This window comes from Lepidochelys kempii, chromosome 1, assembly GCF_965140265.1.
Source record: "Lepidochelys kempii isolate rLepKem1 chromosome 1, rLepKem1.hap2, whole genome shotgun sequence".
NCBI lineage: Eukaryota > Metazoa > Chordata > Testudines > Cheloniidae > Lepidochelys > Lepidochelys kempii.
The window spans coordinates 262,876,043-262,894,538 of record NC_133256.1 but is presented as its reverse complement, the minus strand read 5'-3'; positions in this window follow the sequence as shown (position 1 = coordinate 262,894,538).

Here is an 18,496-nt window from a genome sequence, read left to right as displayed (position 1 = left end):
CAGAATCTAATGCACCTAGAATGAGTATCTGGTATAACTGTGCACCCCGAATCCCGTTCATCGCTGCCATAACATATGGTCAAGTATTATTCTGGGTGTTGACAGCTATGAAAGTTAAGATGCTTGGGGCACTGACCTACAGCCTGCTGCTGGTGACCCGGTGTTCGCTATGCCAGTACAGAACCACTGCCCCTCTGTGTGCCAATGAGATGCAGAAGCCAGACTCTGAGATAACAGATAATGTTTGCAGGGGAGGAGGGGTGTTAGCCCCAGTAACTTGGCTGAATCCTATTACAAGGCCAATTTATTAAAGCCAAGATTGGGTATCTTTCTGTAAAATGTTCTAGTTCATCCACCAGTTATTAGGCTTAATACAGAAATTAGTAGCTGAAATTCTGTGTCCTGTGCCATGCAGGAGGTTAGACTGATGGTTATAACGGTCCCTTCTGACCTTTTAAATAAATAAATCTATGAACATTCTGCCAAAATAGAACGTGCCCTCTGAATTCAATTGGATACAGTTTTCTGCCCACTCTGTCCTAAATTGTGCTGTAATGTTGCTGTGCGCTGTTAAATAGCTGGTGTGTCCCTCCCCAGAGATGATTGCATTTCAGTGACAAGTACAGTGGTCCTGTAAAGCAATTTACAGTCTTTGAAAGTTGCTCTGTAACACTGTTTTTACATTATTGCTGTTTTTAATAAGCGGTGAGGGTAGCTGTTATACTAATAATGAACTGAACGCTCCCCTGGCACTACTGTGACCTGAAGAGGAACAGAGCCTGTTGGCAAGAAGAGACGGGTACTGCTGCCCTTCCAGTGATAAACACAGCACCTGTTCTTTTCTAGGAGACCCTGCCACCACCCCTTTTACAGCCATGCCTACTATTTGTCTTTGACTGGGTGCGTTTCCCTTTCACATTTCATTGGCTGCTAATTGCCTGTTAAACATGAAATCCTTGCACAGGGCTTGGCTGTGACTCACACACTTTGTCTCTGTTTAGCAAACAGCCAATGTCATGTGCCTGTGGGCTTATTTATTAGGAGAGCAGGAACATTGCCTGTTCTCTCGTAGCCCTGGGAGCACAGGCATGATTCCAAACCCACAACCTTTCACATCTTTCAGGGGGAGGAGCAGGAGGGTAGAGTGAAGGAAAAGAGGAAGGAGACAAGGAGTACTTGTGGCAAATTTATTTGAGCATAAGGAGACAGAGAACCAACCAGCCTCATCAATCAATACAAAACCAAACCAAGCTGGACAACTCCAGGGAGCCCGTTAAATAGCAGGCTTCCCAAATGCTTAGCTGTAGTGAAAGGACAAAGGATGGGCGGTGGGAGACATGAAGAAATTAACCCACCAAGTGGTTCTGGGTGGCATTGTAAATCCCGTCAGGAGAGCTAGTAGGGCTAGCAGCCGGCAGGGTGAATCCAAATTTTCCCCCATCACATTTTTTTTGATGGACTATTGGGGTTTAGACTAAAGGAAAGTTTTCTTGGGAAGTGTCTAATTTTAAGAAAACCAAATTGATTCTTTTTAATGAAAAGTTTAAATTTGCAGGAGGAGGGGGCAGATCTACGCACCAGATCACCACTCTTCCCCCTTACTTTAAAATGGCATTAGAAGGAGAATAATAAGAGACTACATCATGGCCTAAGTATCGGTACTGATATACGCAGAGCCTCTGGTTTGAATCCCAGCAGGGTTGACTCAATGCTGTTTCTTTCTCAAGCAGATAAAGTTCAGTGTTTAATGTGTGTGGATCTTTCAACTGTGACTCTAAGAAATAAGTTTTGTCTGATGTGTGGGGGCACGCCAAGGACCCCATGGTAAGCACTTGCATTGGTGAGCCTGGCCCAACTTTCCCCTCACTGCAAGATGCATAGTGTGCTGGTGATTTGCCTGTCTCCATCTCAGCTGTGGCTGTATTTCACTGTTGATACAGTTCCTGCACTTTACTAGATTTGTATAGGGTTTTAAACACTGGGGAAATAATCACATAAAACCAAAAGGTGGAGCTCAGCTTGCCACAATCCGTTTGAGAAGGAATGAGGTGGGGAGCAGTTGGGCTAGTGTGTACATTTGCACACACAGACTAATTGATGGCTGAAAAGATACAGGTAGCATTCTACAGGAGCAATCGGTTGGAATAGGGGTGCTACCAGACCACTTAAAACACACACATGCACATCCGACACATTCCTCTCCCTGTGGGGCAGATACACCTCTCTCAGCCGTGCACGGGTGTGGCTATCATTAGATCACATGTATATTGTTATTTAGTCATTCAGTATGTGCAGAAGGGTGGCTCTTTGCCCCCAAGGAATTTAAAATCTTATTCAACCAATAGAGTGAGGATATCTGTATCATAATGCAGCAGCAGCAATTGATGTGCAAAATAGGGCAGCTGTCATGAAAATATTCTTGCGGTGATATGAAAAAAAGGGCTTTTGGCACCTTAGAGACTAACCAATTTATTTGAGCATAAGCTTTCGTGAGCTACAGCTCACTTCATCGGATGGCTTATGCTCAGATAAATTGGTTAGTCTCTAAGGTGCCACTAGTCCTCCTTTTCTTTTTGCGGATACAGACTAACACAGCTGCTACTCTGAAACCTGATTACGGTGATATGTTATCAGACAATTATTGTTGAAAGGTTTTGTGAAAGAAGTTATTTAAAGCAAGGATGTTGAAGGAGAATGCAGAACTGAACACAAGTTATTGGGCTCAGTACAGAGGGAACAGTGAAATTTAATGGCCTGTGATATACAGGAGGTCAGATTAGATGATTTGATGGTCTCCCCTGGCCTTAAACTCTAGGAATCAATGAAAGAAATGCAGGTAGGGGAAATTCAAGATTTGTGCTTTCGAGGCCTTTGCACCTTAACATTTACTGTGATTTTAACAAAATGCAGCACTTAAGAAAAATGGCCAGAAAGCTGTTGGGCTTCTTCAAATGCACTGTGAAAATTGATGTGGCCCCTTTCCTGAGCGATGTTATTGGAAGGGACCCAGGAAGTCGACCATTCCCACACCTGTTATCTGTTCACTTCAGATTTCAAGTTCCATTGCACCTAGATCAAAATGTAGGATGCAGAGCCCCAAGCAACTTTAAAATGAAACATGTGACCTCAGTGTGATGGGGTTGTGTGCACCAATGTGTCTGAAAAGTGAGGATGTTTTCTGTCGGAGAAGAGACTGTGAGCAGAGCTGCCAGTTTTGCAGCAGCTGGGCAAGAAGAATTTAGAAGGGCCATGTTAAGATCAGCTGCTGCTCTCCCTTTCAACTGGCTTCTACAGTGTTTGAATGTGCCTGGGTCTTCAGTCCAGAGGTCCACAGCTATGGATTTCCAATCACATAGTACAGAGGGCTGGTTTTTTTTCTTGTTCAGATTTTCTTCAAACATGTCAAAAACTGGACCCATAATTTATCACCGGTGCAGTCCCACTGGTAGGAGCTGCACTAGGAGATGTAGTCAGGTGACAGAGGTAAAGCTTTTAGCCCTGTCTGCACGATAGCTTTCACTGGTGGAGCTGCTCCAGTTGTGAGTTACAGATCATATTTTTGCCTGTATGCTCAAGGCCAATGAGGACAAAGACTGAAGCCTGTTTTTCTACTCACTTATACTGGGTTAACAACATTGGTATCATGGCAGTTATTCTTGATTTACACTGGTAAGTAAACACAGAACCAGGCTGCCTGTGTTTAGCAAACTTTGAGGTATCCAACATAACAATCCAATGTGAACAATGTCAGTGTGTGGGTAAATGCCTTTATTATGCACATTCAAATAACACAGCAGCTGCATGGAATTTTACCAGACTCCCCAAATTAAATTCCCACACAGCTGAGCAGCTGCATGTGAAATTTAAGCATAAAGACTTATTTAACTGAGAAAAACTAAGTACCTGAAACAGAGCCTTAGCATGGAAGGGTCTCTATGGAGGAGCTGTGATTTCCCCCTCTCAAACCTAGCATTTATTTGCTTTCTTTGGCAGCTGTTACACACTGAGCACATGTCCACACTGAGCTATCCACAGTGCTGTGTCTAAAGCTATTTTCTGAGATTTTTTTAAACGCACTCAGAGCCATTAGTACATGAGTAACTTTAAACTTTGTTTCTGTTGTTCGGTACTTGGTACTTGTCCAGAATGGACTGTGTCCTCTATCGTGTTTTGCTTTTAACTGTAAAAAGAAAAGGAGGACTTGTGGCACTTTAGAGACTTAATACATCCGATGAAGTGAGCTGTAGCTCACGGAAGCTTATGCTCAAATAAATTTGTTAATCTCTAAGGTGCCACAAGTCCCCCTTTTCATTTTGCGGATACAGACTAACACAGCTGCTACTCTGAAACCTGCTTCTACCTGTGTTTTCTAGATCATTCTGGAGTTCCACAATCCTCTCTGGTCTTGACTACCTTAAATCAGTGCATGTCATTTGCAGGGTTTGCCAGCTCACTATTCACCTTCCCTCTTCCATGTGTCTGTTAAATATGCTGGGTCAGATTCTCCAATGTGGCCAAGCTGGGGTCAGCACAGGACCCAAGAAGGAGGGAAAAGAAGTAGCACAATGGGGTCCTGATCCATGACACTGGCTCCTACGCACTATAGTAACACTGAATAATAGCAGCAAGCTTTCTGCTCCTGGTCCTGGCTAAGGAGCAGGTCGCATACAGCATCTATACCAACCTGATGCTAATTGGGGATTTCCTTACCACAGGGAAATCTACAGCTGCCATATGCAGGCTGCTTTCTGATGCATTTCCTGAGCAGTGCAAAGCAGCTGGAGGTGGGGAGCCAAGGATCTCACCCACTGGACAAAACTGGCCCTAGTACTTATCCCTGGTGTACTCCACTATTGGTGTCTTTCCATGCAGAGAATTCTCTATTTATTCAGTTATCTACTATTTCCTTCCTAAATCTTATCCAGTGTTCAACCCACGGGTTAACTCCTCGCCCTGTGGTTATTAACTTTCCTTTACAGTTTCATGTGAGAGACTTTATCAAAAGCCTTTTTAAAATGCCTGTTTATTAGAGCTGGTCGGGAAACTTTCATCAAAATGAAACAGCAGAAAAGAAAAGTGACGCCCACACCCACACCTCCTTTGCAACCAGCTCTCTGAGTTCAGTAGACTCTCACTGATTCTTCTGCATAGGCGCAGAGTTGAGCAAGGGAGCCAGGCAAGCAAAGTTGAGTCTCTCCACAAAGCTTCCAGAATGTGTATGTGTGTTGACCACTGTGGTGTTGGGCTGAGACATTTTATGGCAGTGCACTGTGTGACTCTGGCAGTGAGTTCCACCCCAGGTGATGTGACAAAGAGACAGAGCATAGGTGTTGTCTACAATGGGCTCCCCCTGCCCGACCCCCAAAGCACCATTGCAGTGGTTTAGTTCTACCAGTTGTAGCAATGGTGAGATCTCTAGTGTAGACTGGGCACCAATGACAGCCGGCCTTTTAATTGTGTAATCTAGATGATCTCTGAAGCAAGGTTAAAGAACACAATGCTTAAAATGCTAGCAGCCCCCAGGAGCCTGACTATGCTAATGCTCCCAATTAAGTTGAGCAGTAATAGCTTCCCCTCCCCGCAAAAAAAAGAGTCTAATCTAGACTTTGCTACAGTGGTGCCAGACACTAGAAATACCTTAGATAAACTAGACAGAGGAAGAAAGAACTCCTGCAATACCATCAGGAGTGTTATTGTGATTGGTTGCCTCCCCACCGCGGTGCCACCTGATGTACTGGGGTACCACTGAGCCCGGCGATTCCACCAGTCTGAGTTCTCTTACACTGCCCTATTGAGCCAGCCTCCTCCGGCACACACACAGGTAGGGCCACACCCAGCTGCAGAAAGATACAGACACTGAGATCAGCTCTGCATGGGAAGACTCACCTCAGGAATTGCCCAGCACTCAGCTGCACACCCCCTCTGGAGCGTAAACCCAAAATTATATTGTCTTGCGCTGCACAGAAAACTGTACAGCGTAAGCTCATGACATGCGATCCCTCCCTCAACGTGGAGGAAGATAGGCACAGCTTTTTTCCACCCCCGCCCCCAGTTATGGATTCCACAAACTGGGTTTTAGAATAAACAAAAACAAGTTTATTAACTACAAAAGATAGGTGATTATAAAGGATAGCAAACAGATCAAAGTAGATTACTAAGTAAATAAAACAAACATGCAAACTAAGCTTAATACACTAAAGAACCTAGCTACAACTACTATTACATGTAGTAATTTCTCACCCTAAATGTTGTTTTAAGCAGGTTGCAGAGTTTCTTGAAGACAAACTGCTCTTGCTTGCAGCTTAGAACTCTAGGTATTCCTTTCACAGGCTAGACACCTTCTAGCCTGGGTCCAGTCCTTTCTTCCCTAAGTCAGTTTTAGGCATTTTCAGCAGTCATCTTGGATGGGGATTCAGTGAAGAACTGACCCTGATTAACTCACTTCCCTGCCTTATATAGGATTTACATATGGCTGGAATCCTTTGTTTCCCAATTTGATCCCCACCCCCTTTGTGGAAAAATACTAGCAGTCCAACATGGAGTCCAGTACCAGGTGACATGATCACATGACCCTGCAGCGTCAAAGCAGCCATAAATCCTCAGGAAGGCTTCCCAGGAAGGTGGGAGATTAGCATCTTCAAAGTCCTATTGTTCTCCCTATTCATCCATTGACTAACTAACCAGACTGATTGCATTCTGTCTGGTGGGCATTCCCCAGGTGCGAACACTTTTGTAATTGATACATAGTCCATATTCCTAACTTTAGATACAGAAATGATACATGCATACAAATAGGATCATCATAGTCAGTACATCATAACTTTTCCAACTATACCTCACATGAACCATCTTGCATTAAACGCATCTTAATTATGCCATTTTCATATTATAACAATATTTTTAGGAAGAATATGGGGCTTAGTGTCACAGTTGTACCTGGGCTAAGTCCACAGTGACCTAATTTTTCTTACCTGATTTCACTGGATTGTAAGCTCTCCAGGGCAGGGACCATATCTCTCTTTATGTGCAGCACAGGGCACAGTGGGGCCTAGTCCTGACATGGGCCTTTGGGTGCGTACTATAATAGAAGTGATAAAAAGTATGGTAATTCAAGTCCAACGCACTTGTCTTTGGGAAAACAATTAAGTTGTTAAAACTAGCTCCAGAAGAGATTAAAAGACCTAAATGTTTAATTTGGCTAAATGACAACCGGAGTGAGAAAGCGATGAGCAGGGGATCGAGAGGGACACAGTTAGATTAGATACTAGAGCTGGCTGAAAAAAATTCTAGCAACATTTTGGGTAGGAATTTGCCAAAAAAAAAAAAAAAAAAAAAACCACACATATGCTTCCCAAGATGTTTTGTAGAGATGGTTCAATGCTGAGGAATTTCCAACAGAAATGCCTGGCTTCTTGCCAGCTCACCCGCCCGGCTCCTTGGCAGACTGCTTGACTGCCTCTGCCTTGGAGACTTCAGGGCTTCCAGGCTCTGCAGCTCTGCAGCAGTCCCCCACGCAGACTACCCCAGTTCAGGGGCTCCATTCCCTTACTCTGAGAAGTCCTACATTTGGGGGATTTGTTCCAAATTGGAATGAACCATGACAATCCTCAGGAAAGAAAATTACCTTTCTCCACCTGGCTCTATTAAATAGAATTGTTTGAAGGGAATAAAGACCAAATGGGGTGAGGAGTTTCTGAGGCTGCGGAAAAGGAACATAACCAGGACCAATGGGATGAAACAAAGGAAGTGAACATTTCCTACCACGGGTTTCAGAGTAGCAGCCGTGTTAGTTTGTATTCGCAAAAAGAAAAGGAGGACTTGTGGCACCTTAGAGACTAACAAATTTATTTGAGCATAAGCTTTCGTGAGCTACAGCTCACTTCATCGGATGCATTCAGTGGAAAATACAGTGGGGAGATTTATATACATAGAAAACATGAAACAATGGGTATTACCATACACACTGTAATGACAGTGTATGTATATAAATCTCCCCACTGTATTATCCACTGAATGCATCCGATGAAGTGAGCTGTAGCTCACGAAAGTTTATGCTCAAATAAATTTGTTAGTCTCTAAGGTGCCACAAGTACTCCTTTTCTATTTCCTACCAGTGAGCTTTGTTAGGCTGGGGATAGTCGGGCAGGGGAAGTAGTGAAAGCCCCATCACTTAAGTCATTTGGAACTAGACAGGACAAAGCGCTTGACAAAGACTGCAGGGAAATCTCCTGCATTAGCAAGGGCATGAACACAAAGGACCTAGTAGGTATTCTCCATCTCAGATGTCTTTCATATTCTGACACCTGCCCCCTCAGGCTAATTACAAAGCTTGATTAATTATGCTAACAAGCTATGGTTGGCTGGCACACACTACCCCAATTAGCTGATCCCTCATTTTCCTCTTCATTCCAGGGAAGCTTCCCACGCAGCAGCAGCCACTGTTAAACAGACTTCTAAGCCCCTGCGATCAGGACAAATCAGCTTCAAACTCCCATACAGATCAGCTACCTCACATCATAATGCCAAGGATGAGGGAAGAGAGGCACTAATTGGCTCGGAATGGGAATCCCATCCAGTTTGCTCCAGCCAGAAAGGTGGCAGTAGCGATGTGGTGAACAAAGGATTCTTGAGATTTATCGTGGGATGCAGAGGACACCCTAGTGCCAAGAAGAGGAATGCCTCTACCCACTCGCCTGTTAGAGAACGCTGGTGTGTGCCATGATTGGAGTTGGACACTCTGGCATGAGTTAAAAATGAAGAATACAACAAGAAAACAGGAATCAGCAGAGATGTGATACAAACACACAATGGGCCAGATCCTCAGCTAGTATAAACTGACAGAGCTCTCCACTGATTGAAGCTGTGCCAGCGAGGGATCTGGCTCAGTGTCTCCTCTCTCCTAATTCCTCTCCCCAGTGGCGGGGAGTCAAGTAATTTTATATTGTAAACTCCATAAGGCAGAAGCCAGATCTTCAGGTGTTTATACAAACACCACACGCTGTTGGTGCCCAGTAGATAACACTATTTAAAACAAAAGGAGTATTTGTGGCATCTTAGAGGCTAACACGGCTGCTATTCTGAAACCTAACTATTTAAAACAACTCCCTATTTTTTGTGAAAGGGCAGTAGCAGATCCATGGCAGGAAGAACAGATTTTTTTTCCCCTCTTTATATCTACATATTTGTCTGTTGTTGGCATGTTGGTCCTTCTCCCGTTTTCAGTTTCAATAAGTAGCTCCAGTGTTTTGGTGTCTGTGTTCAGAGGGAATATTAAAGAGTGTTTGTTTGGAATATTTTAACATTGGCCCTTGTGGCAAAGTTGCCACCCCACCATGAACCCTCCTAGGTGGCTATGATATTACAGCAACTTTTGCCTCAGTTTCTCCCCCTCTCTCCCCATCTGTCTTTTGGGCTACTCTGGCCATAGGAGTGTCCTAGCCATTCAGCCCAACCACTTTGCAGAGATGGGCCTACCCCTTCCGGAGCCACGTCCAAATGAAACATAATGAAACGTCCAAATGAAACATAAATAAAACTGGGATCAGCTGGCAGCCAGCTCATTGCAGGCATGCCTGTTGCTCTAGACTGTCCTCCCACCTAACCACAGGCTTCTGTGCCTTGATCAACCCCAACACACTGCTCCTCTTGCTCAGGGGTTCAGATAGACTACAGATCCTCACGGCCCCCACTTCCACCTCAACCCTGAAGGAACCAAGCCACACTGGTCTGGTCCTCACCCTCTTTCAGGTTACGTCTCTCCTCTCCTCTTTCCACTGACCTCACCCAGCACTTAATGGCCCCAAACCCTGCTCTTCCCCACTGGGGCTTTATTTCATATTAGTCTGGCCCACCCTCCAGGTGTGAACAGGCAGGTTAATTCTCATCTCAGGCCCATAGTATATCTTTCCTGGTATGTGTGGGGTGAACACCCCATCCCAGCACCCCCTAAAATTCCTCCTGCCCATAGCCTTATGGACCCCATGTACCAGGAGTACATGTGTTAGGGAGAGAAAAGGATTGGAGTTCTATTCATTTAAACAAGAAAGCTTCTTCACAGTTGAGCAAGCAGCCAGCACTGCTTGGCAAATATGCATATTGAGTGTCACGTACTGTACATATCTCTAGTTTGTTCCTGTGCTGTGTAATGGCAGATAGCACAGTGTGAAGCTTGAGTAATCTGAAGGAGGTGAAGTGGGATAAAGAGACATTGTAGAGCTTTAAGAAAAGGAGTACTTGTGGGACCTTAGAGACTAACCAATTTATTTGAGCATAAGCTTTCGTGAGCTACAGCTCACTTCATCGGATGCATCCGATGAAGTGAACTGTAGCTCACGAAAGCTTATGCTCAAATAAATTGGTTAGTCTCTAAGGTCCCACAAGTACTCCTTTTCTTTTTGCGAATACAGACTAACACGGCTGTTACTCTGAAACATTGTAGAGCTTTGGAATTCAACTTTTTCTTAGCAATTCCCTCCTATTTGATGCCATCTGGGTCAATTCCAAAAGGAAAATAATTTGTTCTTAAGATGTACTTTTATGACACTGTTTGTCTCTTTTCTTCCCCACCCCCAAGCAACAACCAACCGATATAGCAGCACTCAGCGAGCAGGGAACTCAGAGGCAGGAAAATCATCCCAAATCATCCCAAATTTCCCTTCAAATGTATGGCAGAATTTTGACAAGGGGCTCGTGGTTTTCTCTTCCAGTGCCTTGCTGACATTAAACTGCGGCATTGAACGGTTTTGAGCAGAGGCAGGATTTGAATTGACAACATACATGACCAAATTTAAGGCTTTGAAGCTCAGTGCCAATTCCCTACTCCACGGCAGTCCCTGTGGATGGCCTGAAGTTTGTATCGAAATGAATTTAAAGACAGAAGAAGCCAATGGGGTTGGACAGGGTGTAAATTAGGGTAATGTTGGGTCAGCATGATTCTGAGCATTAAAAACATGTTTTGAAGGAAAGAGGTGTTTCTGTGACATTACTGACGCACATTTTATAAGGGAGTTGAGCAGAAAGAATTAATAGACATAGTTGATACCCAGCCAATATTGCTGACCAAAAAAAAAAAAAAAAAGCACATAATCCAGATGTGTTCCAGAGGATTAAGAGCCATCTCTTCCTATACACCCCTTTACTCTCTTGTGTACTTCACTGGTCTCTCCCCAACCAACAAAAGAGAGACTGTAGAACTCTGATCTTCATTGAGAGCCATGGGCAGTTTTGCTACTGAATTGAATGGGAGCAGGCTCAGACTCATTGTTTCTGACCAATATACCTTTGTAATTCCCAGGCTGCAGAAATATGGCAACCCTCCTATACACTAGTTGCATTTGGTCCGCCAGTGCTTCAGGGCAGGGACCATGTGTAACATTTTCTAAAGCCCTTAAGCATAGGTCTAAACTACACTGTAAACCCAGGGTTAAAACTCAGGCTCAAGACTAACTCTCCTTCCATCTACACACAAATTGCATTAACTCAGGACCCACAGTGGTGGAGGGTCCAAGCGCTGAGTCAAGCTGGGACTCAGGATTCAAGCCCTCTCACTTGGTAGTGTAAATGCAGCCCCACTGGCTTTGTGCTCTGGGAGTCTGCCAAAAGTCCCACAGACGGACTTTTTTTCTCCTCTGGACTGGCAAGTTTGATAAGCAGTCAAGTTTTCCCACACTGCACCACACAGCGGCCACATTTTGCGAGGGTGCTTGGAAACATAGGGCTATGGGTGGTCAGACTGAGGCCTGCATAATGCAGTGTAGATGCTGCAGCTCCAAGCTGGAGCCCAGGGTTCAATAATTCCTAACCTAGGATTACAGATGAATGTAGATGCTTATGCCCTCAGTTAACAAACCCAGGGTCTGCTAACTCGAATTCTTGGCTTACATTCTAATGTAGACCTACCCTCAGAGTCTGTTCCTGTGTCTTGGATGGAGACGTACTTGGGGCACCTGGCTCTTCCCACCTTCACGCCACCGCAGCTACACTTTATTTTTAGTGCACTAGCTCGATCACAGCTGGCATAGGTATGTCTCCTTGGGTGCCAGAGCAGGGGAGGGGGCCAGGTGGCTATAACCACATCTCTTTTAAAAGTGGGAGGACTATGCTTTGGAGGAACACGAGGGTGGGGCCTCTGTTAGGATATTCAGGCCTGTCTGTAAAGGCCTATACTCTAAGAATTTGGGTGTATTCTTATCACTTAGCTAGTTATAGAGGTATAAAAGAATCAAAATCACTGTCTGCTGGTGTAAGGGCCTTCTCTTACTGTGACAGTCTGAGGCCCTGTTCTGAGGCTAAGGGTATGTCTACACTACGGAATAAGGTCGAATTTATAGAAGTTGGTTTTTTAGAAATCGGTTTTATATATTCGAGTGTGTGTGTCCCCACAGAAAATGCTCTAAGTGCATTAAGTGCATTAACTCGGCGGAGTGCTTCCACAGCACCGAGGCTGGAGTCGACTTCCGGAGCGTTGCACTGTGAGTAGCTATCCCACAGTTCCCGCAGTCTCCGCTGCCCATTGGAATTCTGGGTTGAGATCCCAATGCCTGATGGGGCTAAAACATTGTCGCGGGTGGTTCTGGGTACATATCGTCAGGCCCCCGTTCCCTCCCTCCCTCCGTGAAAGCAAGGGCAGACAATCATTTCGCACCTTTTTTCCTGAGTTACCTGTGCAGACGCCATACCACAGCAAGCATGGAGCCCGCTCAGGTAACCGTCACCCTATGTCTCCTGGGTGCTGGCAGATGCAGTACGGCATTGCTACACAGTAGCAGCAACCCCTTGCCTTGTGGCAGCAGACGGTACAGTACGATTGGAAGCCATCATCGTCATGTCCGAGGTGCTCCTGGCCATGTGGGCTGGGAGCGCCTGGACAGACATGGGCGCAGGGACTTAATTTAGAGTGACTTGACCAGGTCATTCTCTTTAGTCCTGCAGTCAGTCCTATTGAACCGTCTTATGGTGAGCAGGCAGGCGATACGGATTGCTAGCAGTCGTACTGTACCATCTTCTGCCGGGAAGGCAAGAGATGAGGATGGCTAGCAGTCGTACTGTACCATCTTCTGCCGGGAAGGCAAGAGATGAGGATGGCTAGCAGTCGTACTGTACCATCTTCTGCCGAGCAGCCATGAGATGTGGATGGCATGCAGTCCTTCTGCACCGTCTGCTGCCAGCCAAAGATGTAAAAGATAGATGGAGTGGATCAAAATAAGAAATAGACCAGATTTGTTTTGTACTCATTTGCCTCCTCCCCTGTCTAAGGGACTCATTCCTCTAGGTCACACTGCAGTCACTCACAGAGAAGGTGCAGTGAGGTAAATCTAGCCATGTATCAATCAGAGGCCAGGCTAACCTCCCTGTTCCAATAAGAACAATAACTTAGGTGCACCATTTCTTATTGGAACCCTCCGTGAAGTCCTGCCTGAAATACTCCTTGATGTAAAGCCACCCCCTTTGTTGATTTTAGCTCCCTGAAGCCAACCCTGTAAGCTGTGTCGTCAGTCGCCCCTCCCTCCGTCAGAGCAACGGCAGACAATTGTTCCGCGCCTTTTTTCTGTGCGGACGCCATACCAAGGCAAGCATGGAGGCCGCTCAGCTGACTTTGGCAATTAGGAGCACATTAAACACCACACGCATTATCCAGCAGTATATGCAGCACCAGAACCTGGCAAAGCGATACCGGGCGAGGAGGCGATGTCAGCGCGGTCACGTGAGTGATCAGGACATGGACACAGATTTCTCTGAAAGCATGGGCCCTGACAATGCATGCATCATGGTGCTAATGGGGCAGGTTCATGCTGTGGAATGCCGATTCTGGGCTCGGGAAACAAGCACAGACTGGTGGGACCGCATAGTGTTGCAGGTCTGGGACGATTCCCAGTGGCTGCGAAACTTTCGCATGCGTAAGGGCACTTTCATGGAACTTTGTGACTTGCTTTCCCCTGCCCTGAAGCGCATGAATACCAAGATGAGAGCAGCCCTCACAGTTGAGAAGCGAGTGGCGATAGCCCTGTGGAAGCTTGCAACGCCAGACAGCTACCGGTCAGTTGGGAATCAATTTGGAGTGGGCAAATCTACTGTGGGGGCTGCTGTGATGCAAGTAGCCCATGCAATCAAAGATCTGCTGATATCAAGGGTAGTGACCCTGGGAAATGTGCAGGTCATAGTGGATGGCTTTGCTGCAATGGGATTCCCTAACTGTGGTGGGGCCATAGACGGAACCCATATCCCTATCTTGGCACCGGAGCACCAAGCCGCCGAGTACATAAACCGCAAGGGGTACTTTCCAATAGTGCTGCAAGCTCTGGTGGATCACAAGGGACGTTTCACCAACATCAATGTGGGATGGCCGGGAAAGGTACATGACGCTCACATCTTCAGGAACTCTGGTCTGTTTCAAAAGCTGCAGGAAGGGACTTTATTCCCAGACCAGAAAATAACTGTTGGGGATGTTGAAATGCCTATAGTTATCCTTGGGGACCCAGCCTACCCCTTAATGCCATGGCTCATGAAGCCGTACACAGGCAGCCTGGACAGTAGTCAGGAGCTGTTCAACTACAGGCTGAGCAAGTGCAGAATGGTGGTAGAATGTGCATTTGGACGTTTAAAGGCGCGCTGGCGCAGTTTACTGACTCGATTAGACCTCAGCGAAACCAATATTCCCACTGTTATTACTGCTTGCTGTGTGCTCCACAATATCTGTGAGAGTAAGGGGCAGACGTTTATGGCAGGGTGGGAGGTTGAGGCAAATCGCCTGGCTTCTGGTTACGCGCAGCCAGACACCAGGGCAGTTAGAAGAGCACAGGAGGGCGCGGTACACATCAGAGAAGCTTTGAAAACCAGTTTCATGACTGGCCAGGCTAAGGTGTGAAAGTTCTGTTTGTTTCTCCTTGATGAAACCCCCCGCCCCTTGGTTCACTCTACTTCCCTGTAAGCTAACCACCCTCTCCTCCTCCCTTCGATCACCGCTTGCAGAGGCAATAAAGTCATTGTTGCTTCACATTCATGCATTCTTTATTCATTCATCACACAAATAGGGGGATGACTACCAAGGTAGCCCAGGAGGGGTGGTGGAGGAGGGAAGGAAAATGCCACACAGCACTTTAAGCACAGCACTTTAAAAGTTTACAACTTTAAAATTTATTGAATGCCAGCCTTCTTTTTTTTGGGCAATCCTCTGTGGTGGAGTGGCTGGTTGGCTGGAGGCCCCCCCCACCGCGTTCTTGGGCGTCTGGGTGTGGAGGCTATGGAACTTGGGGAGGAGGGCGGTTGGTTACACAGGGGCTGTAGCGGCAGTCTGTGCTCCAGCTGCCTTTGCTGCAGCTCAACCATACACTGGAGCATACTGATTTGATCCTCCAGCAGCCTCAGCATTGAATCCTGCCTCCTCTCATCACGCTGCCGCCACATTTGAGTTCAGCCCTGTCTTCAGCCCGCCACTTACTCTCTTCAGCTCGCCACCTCTCCTCCCAGTCATTTTGTGCTTTCCTGGACTCTGACATTATTTGCCTCCACGCATTCGTCTGTGCTCTGTCAGTGTGGGAGGACAGCATGAGCTCGGAGAACATTTCATCGCGAGTGCATTTTTTTTTCTTTCTAAGCTTTACTAGCCTCTGGGAAGGAGAAGATCCTGTGATCACTGAAACACATGCAGCTGGTGGAGAAAAAAAAAGGGACAGCGGTATTTAAAAAGACACATTTTATAAAACAGTGGCTACACTCTTTCAGGGTAAACCTTGCTGTTAACATTACATACATAGCACATGTGCTTTCATTACAAGGTCGCATTTTGCCTCCCCCCACCGCGTGGCTTCCCCTCAACCTTCCCCTCTCCCTGTGGCTAACAGCGGGGAACATTTCTGTTTAGCCACAGGCAAACAGCCCAGCAGGAATGGGCTCCTCTGAGTGTCCCCTGAAGAAATGCACTCTATTTCAACCAGGTGACCATGAATTATATCTCACTCTCCTGAGGATAACACAGAGAGATAAAGAACAGATGTTGTTTGAATGCCAGCAAACATACACTGCAATGCTTTGTTCTACAATGATTCCCGAGTATGTGTTACTGGCCTGGAGTGGTAAAGTGTCCTACCATGAAGGATGCAATAAGGCTGCCTTCTCCAGAAACCTTTTGCAAAGGCTTTAGGAGTACATCTAGGAGAACCGCGAATGCCAGGGCAAAGTAATCCTTTCACATGCTTGCTTTTAAACCATGTATAGTATTTTAAAAGGTACACTCACCAGAGTTCTCTTCTCCGCCTGCTGGGTCCAGGAGGCAGCCTTGGGTGGGTTCGGGGGGTACTGGCTCCAGGTCCAGGGTGAGAAACAGTTCCTGGCTGTCGGGAAAACCGGTTTCTCCGCTTGCTTGCTGTGAGCTATCTACAACCTCATCATCATCATCATCTTCTTCGTCCCCAAAACCTGCTTCCGTATTGCCTCCATCTCCAATGAAGGAGTCAAACAACACGGCTGGGGTAGTGGTGGCTGAACCTCCTAAAATGGCATGCAGCTCATCATAGAAGCAGCATGTTTGGGGCTCTGACCCGGAGCGGCCATTCGCCTCTCTGGTTTTCTGGTAGACTTGCCTCAGCTCCTTCAGTTTCACGCGGCACTGCTTCGGGTCCCTGTTATGGCCTCTGTCCTTCATGCCCTGGGAGATTTTGACAAAGGTTTTGGCATTTCGAAAACTGGAACAGAGTTCTGATAGCACGGATTCCTCTCCCCAAACAGCGATCAGATCCCGTACCTTCCGTTCAGTCCATGCTGGAGCTCTTTTGCAATTCTGGGACTCCATCATGGTCACCTCTGCTGATGAGCTCTGCACGGTCACCTGCAGCTTGCCACGCTGGCCAAACAGGAAATGAGATTTAAAAGTTCGCGGTTCTTTTCCTGTTTACCTGGCCAGTGCATCTGAGTTGAGAGTGCTGTCCAGAGCGGTCACAATGGAGCACTCTGGGATAGCTCCCGGAGGCCAATACCATCGAACTGTGATGGTACCCCAAATTTGAGCTGGCAAGGTCGATTTAAGCGCTAATCCACTTGTCAGGGGTGGAGTAAGGAAATCGATTTTAAGAGCCCTTTAAGTCGAAATAAAGGGCTTCATTGTGTGGACGGGTGCAGGTTTACATCGATTTAACGCTGCTAAATTTGACCTAAAGTCCTAGTGTAGAACAGGGCTAAGACCTTTGGCTAAGCAGCAGAGGCAGCTATAAGGTGGGAAGCGAATGGTCACATCCTCACATTCCAGCCTAGTCACATGGAAAGAAGATGCTACTGGGCTGTTAGGAATACAATCTTGTCCTGATAATGCCTATCGCCTCCAGAGAAAGGGAAGTGTCTAGAAAATGTAAAAGGAAACTTAGTTTGATAGCATCCTGTCTGGCAAGAACTCACTTATCAGTAGCTGGGATGTGAAATACTCATTTCTTTGTTGTTCTAACATTGTAATCCCCATTTCCCTATTGTTTGTCTGTATAACCTCTGTCTGGTTCTGTAATTGTTTCTGTCTGCTGTATAATTCATTTTGCTAGGTATAAACTAATTAAAATAGTAAAATATAATTAGTTAAATAATCATGTTACAATATGTTAAAACTAGTTAATTAAATTTCAATAAAATAATTAGTTAAAATATAGCTAAGCAAAACTCAAGTTTTACTGTATAGTCTGGATCCAATCAGGAGGTAAGGAGTGGGGAAATGGGAACAGGGAATGGGGTGGGGAAATTGGAATCATGTTTTGCTAAGGGGGGAATGGGAACAGGGACACAAGTAAGGCTCTGTGGTGTCAGAGCTGGGAAGGGGGACACTAAGGAAGGAAACTGGAATCATGCTTGCTGGAAGTTCACCCCAATAAACATCTAATTGTTTGCACCTTTGGACTTCGGGTATTGTTGCTCTCTGTTCATGCAAGAAGGACCAGGGAAGTAAGTGGGTGAAGGAATAAGCCCCCTAACAGCCTCGGAGGAAGAGGAGGTGCAAGTTGCGGGGGCTCAGGGAGAAGGATTATAGAATCATAGAATATCAGGGTTGGAAGGGACCTCAGGAGGGCATCTTGTCCAACCTCCTGCTCAAAGCCAGGACCAATCCCCAACTAAATCATCCCAGCCAGGGCTTTGTCAAGCCTGACCTTAAAAATATCTAAGGAAGGAGATTCCACCACCTCCCTAGGTAACGCATTCCAGTGTTTCACCACCCTCCTAGTGAAAAAGTTTTTCCTAATATTCAACATAAACCTCCCCCACTGCAACTTGAGACCATTACTCCTTGTTCTGTCATCAGCTACCACTGAGAACAGTCTAGATCCATCCTCTTTGGAACCTACTTTCAGGTAGTTGAAAGCAACTATCAAATCCCCCCTCATTCTTCTCTTCCGCAGACTAAACAATCCCAGTTCCCTCAGCCTCTCCTCATAACTCATGTGTTCCAATCCCCTAATCATTTTTGTTGCCCTCCGCTGGACTCTTTCCAATTTTTCCACATCCTTCTTGTAGTGTGGGGCCCAAA